The following is a 10890-nucleotide window of genomic DNA, read 5'->3' as shown; positions in this document are numbered from 1 at the left end:
CATTTAGCACATGGCCAAAGTGTAGCCAACATGACATGACTAGTGCAGGTCTGTTCATACAATGATGCAGCACCTGAATTTTAGTAACATGATGGCAAAGAAGTTTTAAGGTCACAGAGTAAGGGTGCATGAGCAAATGTGCAGTAGGCTACTTGAGTTGTTTGATGAGCTAGATTTAGCTTACACACTTTTTCCAAACTTCGCAGTTTTCAAAAAAAATAACAATATCCCACTATTAATAGCATACAAAGGCTGGACAGGAGAACAGCAATAAAAGAGTGAAGCCCTTTTGGAATGCCTGAAGACATGTGCATAACCAAGTATTGAATGACACAAACATCTACTCCATTTTTCGCTTCAAATTGTCATAACATATGAACCTGTAAAACACCTGATCCCATTTAAAATAAAATCACCTAGAAAGACTACTGTAGATAGTGAGTAATGCCTTTTAAGGCCTTTAAATGAAAATCAGTACTACTATGAATAAAAATCAATAAAAATGAGTTTGCATATTCATATTGTATCTGTTGGCTGGAAAGTATTATAGAGTAAAACTTCACCAGGCTGAGAACCTTGTGGTTTGTCCAAAACAAACATAAGACTCTATATATATATTTGTGTGTGTATAATTTGCATGTTTTAAAAAAATACCCTTTGATCATCGCTCATAATATCTATCAGAAAAACTGGGAAGCATTATGTTGTGTATTGATTTAAGTGACCAAACTGTATCTACCCTGCATTGAAGAAGGTTCGTTCAGCAGAAGCAGCATATGCTACTAGCTCCTAGAGAGGACTTGCATTGCTTTTCTGCTACCAAATCCCACCCTTCATATACAGTGGTCTAATCTGAAGGCTGATACTTTACATACATTCAGCTGAGATACTATGAAGGTCCAAGCACTACCCTTTGCTCAACCAATTTTACAGAACAGAAAAGAAAAGGATGCCAGAACTGAGGAGATAATACATGTTTCAGGTTCAGAGCGATTCTGAAAGGCTTGTCTATAGCTTTTATGTCAAATACAGTTCCTACATATTTTTGTTTCAGGAAGCTTATAAACTGAATGGTCTAAACGAAACTGAACAGACTATTTTACTAATTATATTGCTACTACTAAGTTATAGTATTGTTATATTAACTAACTCTAACTATAGTAATAATAGTAATAGTTATTTGCACTATGGAGGAACACTGCTAAGAGGGTGAGTACATTTAGCTGATTTGACTTCTAGTATCTACTGTTAGGTGCTCTGGCTAATTAAGCCTCTGAAAGGTTTTTCAGAGAAGGAACACCGTAATTGGTCTCAAAAGCCTCTGCTGACTGTAACATGCCTATGTTTAGACAGTGCATACACCATTTTGCAGACAAACCAAATTTATCCATTAGCATTACATTCCTATTTCACATGAAGGAAAAGAAAAATTCGTAGATGTTTCGGCAACCATCAAAAGGCTATATTTTTATTCTCAAAGTAACGGCTAAGTACACTGAAAGAAATGTAGGAGTTAAAAGCTGTTGCCTCACACAGAAAGCAGTTCTGCACCATTCAAGAAATCTAGTCCATGTGGCTTCTCTGCCATATGCTGCTGTCCCTGATGTGTACAGTGAATGTGATTATTTTGGAAATTAAGTTTTAAAAGCTCTTGGGTCACAGTCTTGCAAAGACTTACGTAAGATATGCTATCAAATGTCCTGTAGGATTTTGACTATTCACAGTATTTAAAGCACAAGTGGCTCTATGAAGAACAGGAACATAAAGACTTTAGCAACACACATATGGAAGAAAGTTATTCAAACAGTTCAAAATACTGTAACATTTAAGAAATTTTCATTTGAAAAGCTTTATCACTTGTATTATTTCATTAGACTAATTAATGTTGTCATAATTAAGCGATCAAGAATTTATACATAACATATTCCCTATCCTGGGGAAAAAAAAAACCCAACAATAATATATTTAAACAACTTGAAGTGAAACAACACCAAAATGAGACTAGACAATAAGTGCTTTGAGGAATTGTACTAGTAACATTTTGTTTCTCCTTAGGGAGGGACATTCTTGTCCAGGTTTCTTGGAGGATCTCATCCTATCTAAATGGCATCCTCTAGGAATCAGCTACTGGTGAAGTAGTCAAGCCAAAGCTAAAACGGATACAAGGGCACTGAATATTACTGTGCATAGATTTTTAAATACAATGCACCTGCTTGTCAAAAAGTCTGTAACTTCCCTATGATGTGGAACACCTCCAAAATGGTAGGGTTTGGGAGTGCTCCAGCAGGCAGAACAGAAAATTGAAGCTGAGTGCACATTTCCCATTTCTTGGTCGAGTGCTCTAAACCAACTAAATAGTTTATATGAGGTGACATAAAAATAGCAGCTCCTCATCGATCATATTTTAAACTAGTTGCCAAAGGAAGAATCCACCTCAAACGCCCTGTTTGTCTGTCTCTGTTTGCCATCACCACTAGTAACTTTGAACTAGATATCCAGTTTCAACCAAATTTTACAGAGAAATGCAAGTTTTAAGAAGAGAAAATTTCAAAAAAATTTTTCAAATTTGTCAGCCACATACAGAATATCCTTCCTTGGGGGAAGAAAGCAATAAGAACTTAATATCCTATACATTGTATGATGTTGCAGCAGCATATGTAGACTGTGCAATGAACTAACGCGTATAGCTTTTGATCAGCCATTGTACGTAATTTGTCATTTACACAAACTAATACAGAAGGAGACTGGAAAACATGAAATATATTTTGCATATGGCCCAATTCAGCAGGCATATAGTAGGGGTGGTAAGAGTACGCTTCCTGGATTAGGAGACAGATGCTAGAGCTGTCAGATGATGCAGGCCCAATCTGAAGTTTCAAACAAGGACTGACACACACTAGGTGCAAAGCAGACACCACATCGCTAAGCCCTGAGAAGGTGGACAGAATTGGGGATATGAAGAAAAGCAGGACTTTGAGCAACAAGGGAATTCAACAGTGAAAATTCAGATTCCTGTGGGAATCTGAAAGGTTCTTTACAGACCAAATTTAGATTTTGTTTCTTAAAATCTTTATTTAAAAGTCCTTTTGGAGATCTGAGCTCTTTTGTGGATCTGGTTCTCTGCTCCTCAAAAACAGTCCAAATTGCAATTCCCCAAATTAAAACTGCCATTCTCTAAAATATCTTTTTTGCATTTCAAAAGGTTTTTTTTCAAGACTGTACTCTGAAACAGAACAGTACTGAAAGCAATGTTCAGTCTGACTGCGGAAAACCTCCTCAGACAATAGTTCAGTATCCAACTCCTAGCCTGGAAAATTCTCATATCTAGTTAATGTATCGTCTAGGTAGATAAGCTGTTACTAGTTGATTCAATATTTGAGACTTCAATGAATGTCAAGGAAAGAAAAACCTCAAGTTATCTAAATATTCTGTGCTCTTTATGGAACAGAATAGCCTTCCTGATCTCTACTACTCACTACTACTAGCTTATATAATGAAGTATGAAAATCTGAGTTCACTTAGCAGTAGTTTTGCTTCCCTCAGCTACATTTATTACTAAGCATCTCATTATCTTGCTCTACCAAAAAATTCTGGCCTCAATATTTCACTTTACATTGTGAGGCAACAGCAAATTTGCAAATGCACAAGTCAAATCTCTTTTAGCATTGGTATTACCTCTGCTTATTGAGCATGTATACTATAAACATTCTGTGTTATAAAACTACAGGAAAAGCACTGTTTCACATTTAAGTATGCAACAACAGATGAATGTTACTGAAAACATTTTGTGTGAAAGTTAAGGATGTACATAAACTGATTATTCAAGACTCCACGATTAGATGTGTCTAAAATGGGGCAAAATATGTCTCTTCTCCATGTACAAGTCTGCTAATACCATTTAATAAGGGTAAGACAAAAATTTCTTAATCCATGTCTGTTCCATTTGCTTTAATATAGAGAAGGAAGAAGATACCTGCTCACAGGAAAAGGGTATCTCCAGTCCTGGAGATGGGAATGACTTCATGCTAGGGCTCAATCCTTTCCTTTACCTCAAAATATGCATGGGAATTCCTTCTGGAGAAAACATGGGATTTACTGTCTGTCCACGTAACCACAGATGAGAGGTGAGTATCCTTATGGGAGCTGAGCAGTTCTGACAGCTCTTCTGCTAGCCACCCAGAGATTTCTCTCCCAGGTTTCCTCACAAGATTGTAGCACCTGGTATTTCCTGTCACCAGTATCAAACTAGAAGAGCTCCCTGATTCGAAAGCACTTCATTTTATTTAAAGGATAGAGGTCCCCTATTTTTCCATTGTCTCTACATAATATATATGACATGACAGTGCTTTTCCAAAACAGTGCAGGGATGCGTATCAGTTGTTTTCTAGAAAAATCCTTGACGTTAATGATGAGAGTACTCAAGGATAAAGGTGCTCCTCAACATAACTCAAGATCTTAGAACTACAACCATTATTGTCTGGAAAGAGAAATGTATCCTACCAAACTGTATGTTGTTCTTGAAAATATTGTGTGATGAAAAGCCTCTTCAAATGTTTGTCCCTATTTTATTTCAAAGATTTCTGTTAGGATTTTTTTCTTCCTTTTTCTCTTGCATACCAAGGAAAATTTAACACAAAGCATAGGTACACAAAAAGATTCTTGAAAAACAGATAATCTTATGTACTTCAGAAAGTTACAGCATTCAGCTATAATTTTACTGCCTCACCCTATATGATTACAAGAATTTCTCAAGCGTGGATTTTTTAAGCAGCCAGAAGAGCAAGTGATTACAAAAATCAACAAACATGAGTAGAGATAGCGATAGTCAATACTGAGCGCGTGCCATGAAGAAGCAGCATGTTGCTGCCTTTACTCAGGCGTTGCTGCTCCAGCAACATCTAGTACATCACATCAGGGTTTTATGCTGATATATCAAGTGGCATATTAAGATATGATATTCCATGTTCTGTGATTGGCTCATGTTTTCCATCTGTACAAGTATGAGGCTATAAGGCCCAAAGATAAATGCATGCTTAACTTCTGCTAGAAAAGGTTAAATCAATCGCATTCTCTACTCATAGATAATATTTACATTTTATAAAACTAATTTAGAAGCAAGCAAGAAACCGTGATTTGATCCTCACTGATCCATAATTATAGTCACATAGTTTGCAACAACAAAGACACACATTAAAAAAAACAACAAAATTCAGCCAAACATATCCTATGGCTAATGTCTTTTCTGAACAAAGCAGTATAGTTTTACTTCGACTTGCATAAATGTTGAAGAACATAATAACGCTTAAGTGTTTAGAATAGATCCTTCAGTAATCTCGATTCTAGCAAAAGTCACAGAATATTAAGCGATCACCGGCGAGGCAACAGAAGCCCATGAAACCATTACAAGATAGTAAAGCATTTATTTTTCATGAGTCACTTAAAATTCATTCTTTCAAAGTTATTCTCAAAACAAGAAACATAAATTATTAACATTTTAGTCAGTATCGATTAGTGTATCATAAATATAACAAGTCATTACAAAAGTCTTTAAACTTAGGCCAAGGTACCTCGCAGTACAAGTTCTGAGAGGTAACAGGCATTGTCACCTGCATATAAATCACGTCCTTAAGGCATCATTCAGACACCGTCCTGACTGCATTTGCATTCAGCCTTAAAACACTGCCACCTTTGGACAGTACTATGAGATCAGAACACAGCTTCCTGTCTTCTCAAGGCTTCTAATATTAGGTGCTGGCAGTTTTGCAACATTACTTTCAAAATCTAATGGAGTATCTTAGAATATTCTCTGTAGACAAAAGAGATGTGCAAGATGATGGATTAAATTTCTTTTTTTCAAACAGTTTGACATTGGGAAGTATAAGTCATAGCACTGTGTATTCTTGTACACCTAAAATACTTTGGGGGATTTCCCTCAATAGGTGTTTCTCTGTTTTAATTTTATATTTCTCCCTTGCGAAAATTATAATTATCCTATTTTTCAGTTAAAAAAAAACACACCACACTTGGTTTATCTATGAAATACCACTCTTAGCATAGGAGAACTTTCAGGAAATTACTTCCTAGTCCAAAAGTCCTATCTAATTTTAGGGAGACAGAGCCTCTGGTAAGTAATGACAGAACAGTATGTCTGAGTTATCACAATGCCTTTATTTACTGGAAAATTGATTAGAATTTTTCCAACACATACATGCTACAATTTACTTGAGAAGAAGCATCTAGAATGAATCACCACAAATCAATTTTATCTCTGTTGAAAGCAGAATGTTATTTACTAACCAGCTAAGTGCAGGAGAAGACTCTTAATGGAACAAAGATTATATTCTTCACATGCCCATTTTAAAGAAGATGGGCACCCTGTCTCCTAGTTGAGGAAGAACAAAAGGAAGACTAGAGAAAACTTAAACTACTCTGGACCTACTAGAAGATTTCCAGGGAGGGACAGCTATAGAAGCTCAGCTATTCCACTGGGGGAAGAAGCATAAGAAAAGGCTGAAACCTGTAGCTACCAGTTTGTCAGGAAACGACCAGTAAGCGTGTGCAATGATGGAAAGAGACTTTTTTTAAAAAATGCAAGCAGATTGAAACAGTTTCTCCGATTTCTTTATCTATGTCCTTCATAAACACTTGCAACAACTGTGCTGTCTGTTCAGATGTTACGAGTAAATGCTTGCATTACCTATTTTACTTATCTGGTTTAAATCAAGTGTAATTTAAGGGAATCATAAACAGCAAGCATTTCTCACCCAACTGTCGGACAAATCCGTAAGCCAAATGAGTGGCCCATCTCTATCCACAGGCTCACAGATTGAACTGCCCCAGCCCCCAGTGAAAGGCTCAAGAGAGACCAAAGGGTCCCCCCTCCACTGGTGGCAGAGGCTCTCCAGACTGCAGTAAGTTTACAGGCTTCCAGGATGGTTGAGGCTGGAAGGCACCTCTCAACCAGTCTTGAATGTCCCCACCCAGGGGATATTCTGAATAGCCTTGGAGGTACTCAAAATCCACCAGGATGAGATTTGGAGCAATCTGCTGTAGCCGACTCTGCTTTGAGCAGTTATTAGGAGGCACACCTGAATCCTGAGAGGAATGCATTACAATGTATGCATTTTATATTCTTCAAAAACTTGAAATCAACCAATTTATGGGGGTTTTTTCCCCCTCTACTTTCCACAAGAGTTACAAAGACTAATCTTAGCCTTGCAGGCTAGTCCCTCCCACTTTCATTTAAGATCAGCAGAGGTGCACAGAGTGATTCAGAGCAGCACTAAAGTTAAGGTGCTCTCAGTCACCTCTGCATAAATGGAGGAAGCGACTTCCCTAGACTCCCAAGGAAGCCTACGGGGGCTCATCTCTCTAGACTGAAGTTAGCTCTAGGCAAATCCTCCCTGCATCCTCTTTTACGTTATGTTGAATGCTGGCTTTTCATAAACATTGGGAATTAGCAGTGTCTTTAACCCAAGGTTATAACATTAGCATTTAAACAGTCCTACAATCCTAAAATACTACCCTGAAAAGAACACTTGAAGAAAGTGAACCCACTCAGTATTTTCTACTAACTACTAGGCTGATGATAGTGGTTAGCATTTAAACTTTCATTGTTCCAAATGGGTTTTTCATATTTATTCACAATTTTCTCCAAGCAAGAAAGTAAATATATATTCCCAAAGAATTTGTACACAAGTGTAATGAAAAGGATCTGGAATAAAAAGCAGCTTTTAAATACTATAAATGCAGCTATCCTGGCTTTTCACGGTAAACTACTATTATTGTAGCAATTTTTTTTACAATCTGGCCTTCATTTCATCCTATTGTAGCACTGTTGTAGCACTAAACTATATAATTTTACAATTTGACAGTATTGTTTAATCCCAACCCTAGATGTAAAATAGAACCCAAATTTGGTAAATGGCTATAAATGTTTTTCTGATTCTGAAAAGTCAGTAATAGTCATTTCAGTTTCGTACCCCAATCCTTTTTCCAATTTTATATTTTTGCCTGTTAAGTCTGGAAATTGTGAAAAATTTGGGAATAAAAATTAAGCTATTTATAAATAGCATAATACTGCATTGGGCAGATACCAGTATTATTTATTTACTTCGTATAGCATAATCTTGACACTCGGAATACAAGTGATAAAGTGAAAAAGCAGGAAGGCAACCTGTACTGCCCTTAGAGCTTCTTCTCAGATACTGCTGACTCCATAAATGCAGAGGTCAGCGAGATGTTTATAGTTACATTGTATTTCTTAATTCTTTGTTATTACTAATGTAGTGCTCCTTTCCTGGGCACCACATAACTCAAGAGTAGGTAGAACTTATTGGAAAATACTTCGTTTTTTTTTTTTTTTTTAAACATGCATCAATGTCAAAGTCTTCAATGTTATTCCAGCTTCGAGCATCAAAATAGTCTCAGTGTGACTGGCTAAACTTCAAGCTTTAATTTTGAAATCTTTACTTCTGCAACTGATACAATCTGGTTTTTATCTGGTACTTTCACATTTAAAATTTTTGTCTTTTCTTATCAACAATCTGACAGGCATTTTTTTATTCTGTAAAACAAGACCTACTGTGAACCAAAGGCAGACTTGTCAAGCAGGTTCCTGAAGCCAAAACTCTTCAGGTGGAATTCAGTTTCAGATTAAGACATCTGAATTCAGATACCTGCATGTCAGTTGGGTGTTCAAGCTTCTACTACAACAAGCAGAGCTGGAGAGCTCTAACTTGACCAGTCACTCAAGACATGATTCAGTAGCCTAAACACAGGCATATAGCAGCGTTTAAGATTCCCTAAGTATCTACAACACTCACATGGTATTAGCAGAAATGACAGAGGATTTATAGAGATGTATACCTCCTTGAGGAGAAGCTAGAGATAAGGCATAGCATCCCAGGTATTACCAACAGCAGTAGGAGCTTACGCTTAGGCAACTAAAGTGCACCTTTCATCTCCAAAGAAGCATGAATTGAACTTCCCTCTATTCCTTGACTAGATTCCCATCGACTATACTGGGAGTTTAGACACTTGTACAAGAGCATACATACATACCTAAATTTGTATCTTAATCATGTCATCTTTCCAGGTCTACCAGCACATGAAAAGAAAATAAAATCAAAGCACATATTCAGCTTAAGAATGTATGGGAAATGCATGGAAATCACATTTGGATTTTCCAATAGTGGGTAAGATCAGTTGGAGTGGGGTTTTTTTTGTCTCTTAATTTAAAAAAAAAGATGTTGGTCCCTTCTCTTTTTATCAAGTACCTCCCCCAGTCTTTACAACCTTTCAAAGACAATCAAGAGTTGTCCTGCTGCAAGGGCTCAGTACCTTTGGCTGCTGCCCATCTGGTCCCATTAAACTGTATGGGCTGAGTTCTCTTGAGTAATTCCCAAGTCAATCCTCAGCCACTGCTGAAAATTCATCTTTTTCCTCAACCTTTTTACTAAGCATAGACACCTAGGAGACTTGGCTGGTGAAAACCAAGGCAAAGGTGGCACTGAGCACCTCAGACTTTATCTGGCTCTGCTGTCACTAAATTGCCTGCCGCACTCGGCAATGGGCCTACACTTTCCTTGTTCAGCCTTTCACTACCAAAGTAGCAGTAGAAGCCCTTCTTGCTGTCCTTGCAAGTCTCAACTCCAGCTGAGCTCTGGCTTTCCTGACACCACACAGATCCACCCAAGCAATGTTTCTAAATCCCTCCTTTGCAGCTTATGTGTGCTTCTACCTCCTGTATACTGCTTTTTTGCATTGGAGCTCCATCATGAACTCCCTGCTTAGCCAAGGCAGTCTCCTGAGAAGTCTACTTGCTTTCCTAAGCACTGAGATGGACTGTTCTTGTGCTTGGAGGATGTTGTTCTTAAAAGACTGCCAGCTTTCCCATGCCTTTTAGAGCTGCCTTCCATGAGCTCTCCACCTACCAGTTTCTTGAATACTCTCTGTTCAAGGTCTGTACTCTTACTTTTTTCCCCTCAATGTACTCATGATCTTGAACTCCACCATTTCATGGCCATTGTAGCCAATTATTATAACAATCTGGTTGGCCCTTCCAATACATTAATTTGAAAGATAGTATATGGTAGTAATGATAAACTTTCCGCATCTGGGGGAAAGCCCAAGCTACAATGTTGTTCTTGCCTAGAATCCCAAAGATGAGAAGTTTTGTGTTTAGTGTTTCCAATTTTTTAAAAAAATGTTTTAAACTGACAACTGGTTTTTTTCCCCATTTTGGGCACACAAAATAGTATAACACTGTCTTGTCCATGCAGTTTAGTAGGTAAAAGGCGTTACTGAATATAACCAACACCTTTGTTAATCTGGTCTCAGCTCGTTGATAGGTTTAGCTATGGAACATTTCATAGATATCTGCGTTAACCCTAAGAATCTGCCATTCCATGTCCTTTCCGTCATACGGTATCTCCTTTCTCCTCAAGTAGCACTAAGGCTCACAGACATCCCTTTCACTTCTTTCAGATCTTTAATGATAATATTTTTGTGTTGTTCTCTAGGGAAGGGGTGATAAATTTGAATAGGAAATGCTACCTGTATTTTCTAGCCTCAGTTTTTTGGCTACTTCTTCTATTAGACAACAGTATTATGGAGAGAAAAAATTTTTTTCCCTCTAAGGATTTTGTGGCACTTACAAAAAGACATCTTTTTGCTCTCTAGTTTTTTTTCCTCAATCAAAAGATATTTTTGCTGACATTATGCTCTTATCAAAGCAAAATTCTAGGGCAATCTTATAACAGGGATAGCTCTATAGGTGCAAGTTGGTACTATTTTCTTGTCCTCAATTTTAAAATTGTTTTAGCACAAAAGAGCAGGATCATTTTTCCTGATGTTTTATTGATCAGTTCTCCTCACCTTGACTCTTTC

The 10890-nt window shown here is 37.3% G+C and overlaps 1 protein-coding gene across 1 annotated transcript in view; it reads right to left on the bottom strand.

The window, feature by feature from the left end:
* The window catches only part of CDKL5 (cyclin-dependent kinase-like 5), an 84776-nt gene that overhangs the window by 54292 nt on the left and 19594 nt on the right, over window positions 1–10890 (bottom strand). The window lies entirely within an intron of this gene.

Source organism: Pygoscelis adeliae, unplaced genomic scaffold (assembly GCF_000699105.1).
Source record: "Pygoscelis adeliae isolate BGI_AS28 unplaced genomic scaffold, ASM69910v1 Scaffold386, whole genome shotgun sequence".
Lineage (NCBI taxonomy): Eukaryota > Metazoa > Chordata > Aves > Sphenisciformes > Spheniscidae > Pygoscelis > Pygoscelis adeliae.
The sequence above is the reverse complement of the archived record's forward strand: the minus strand, read 5'-3'. Positions and strand labels throughout refer to the sequence as shown.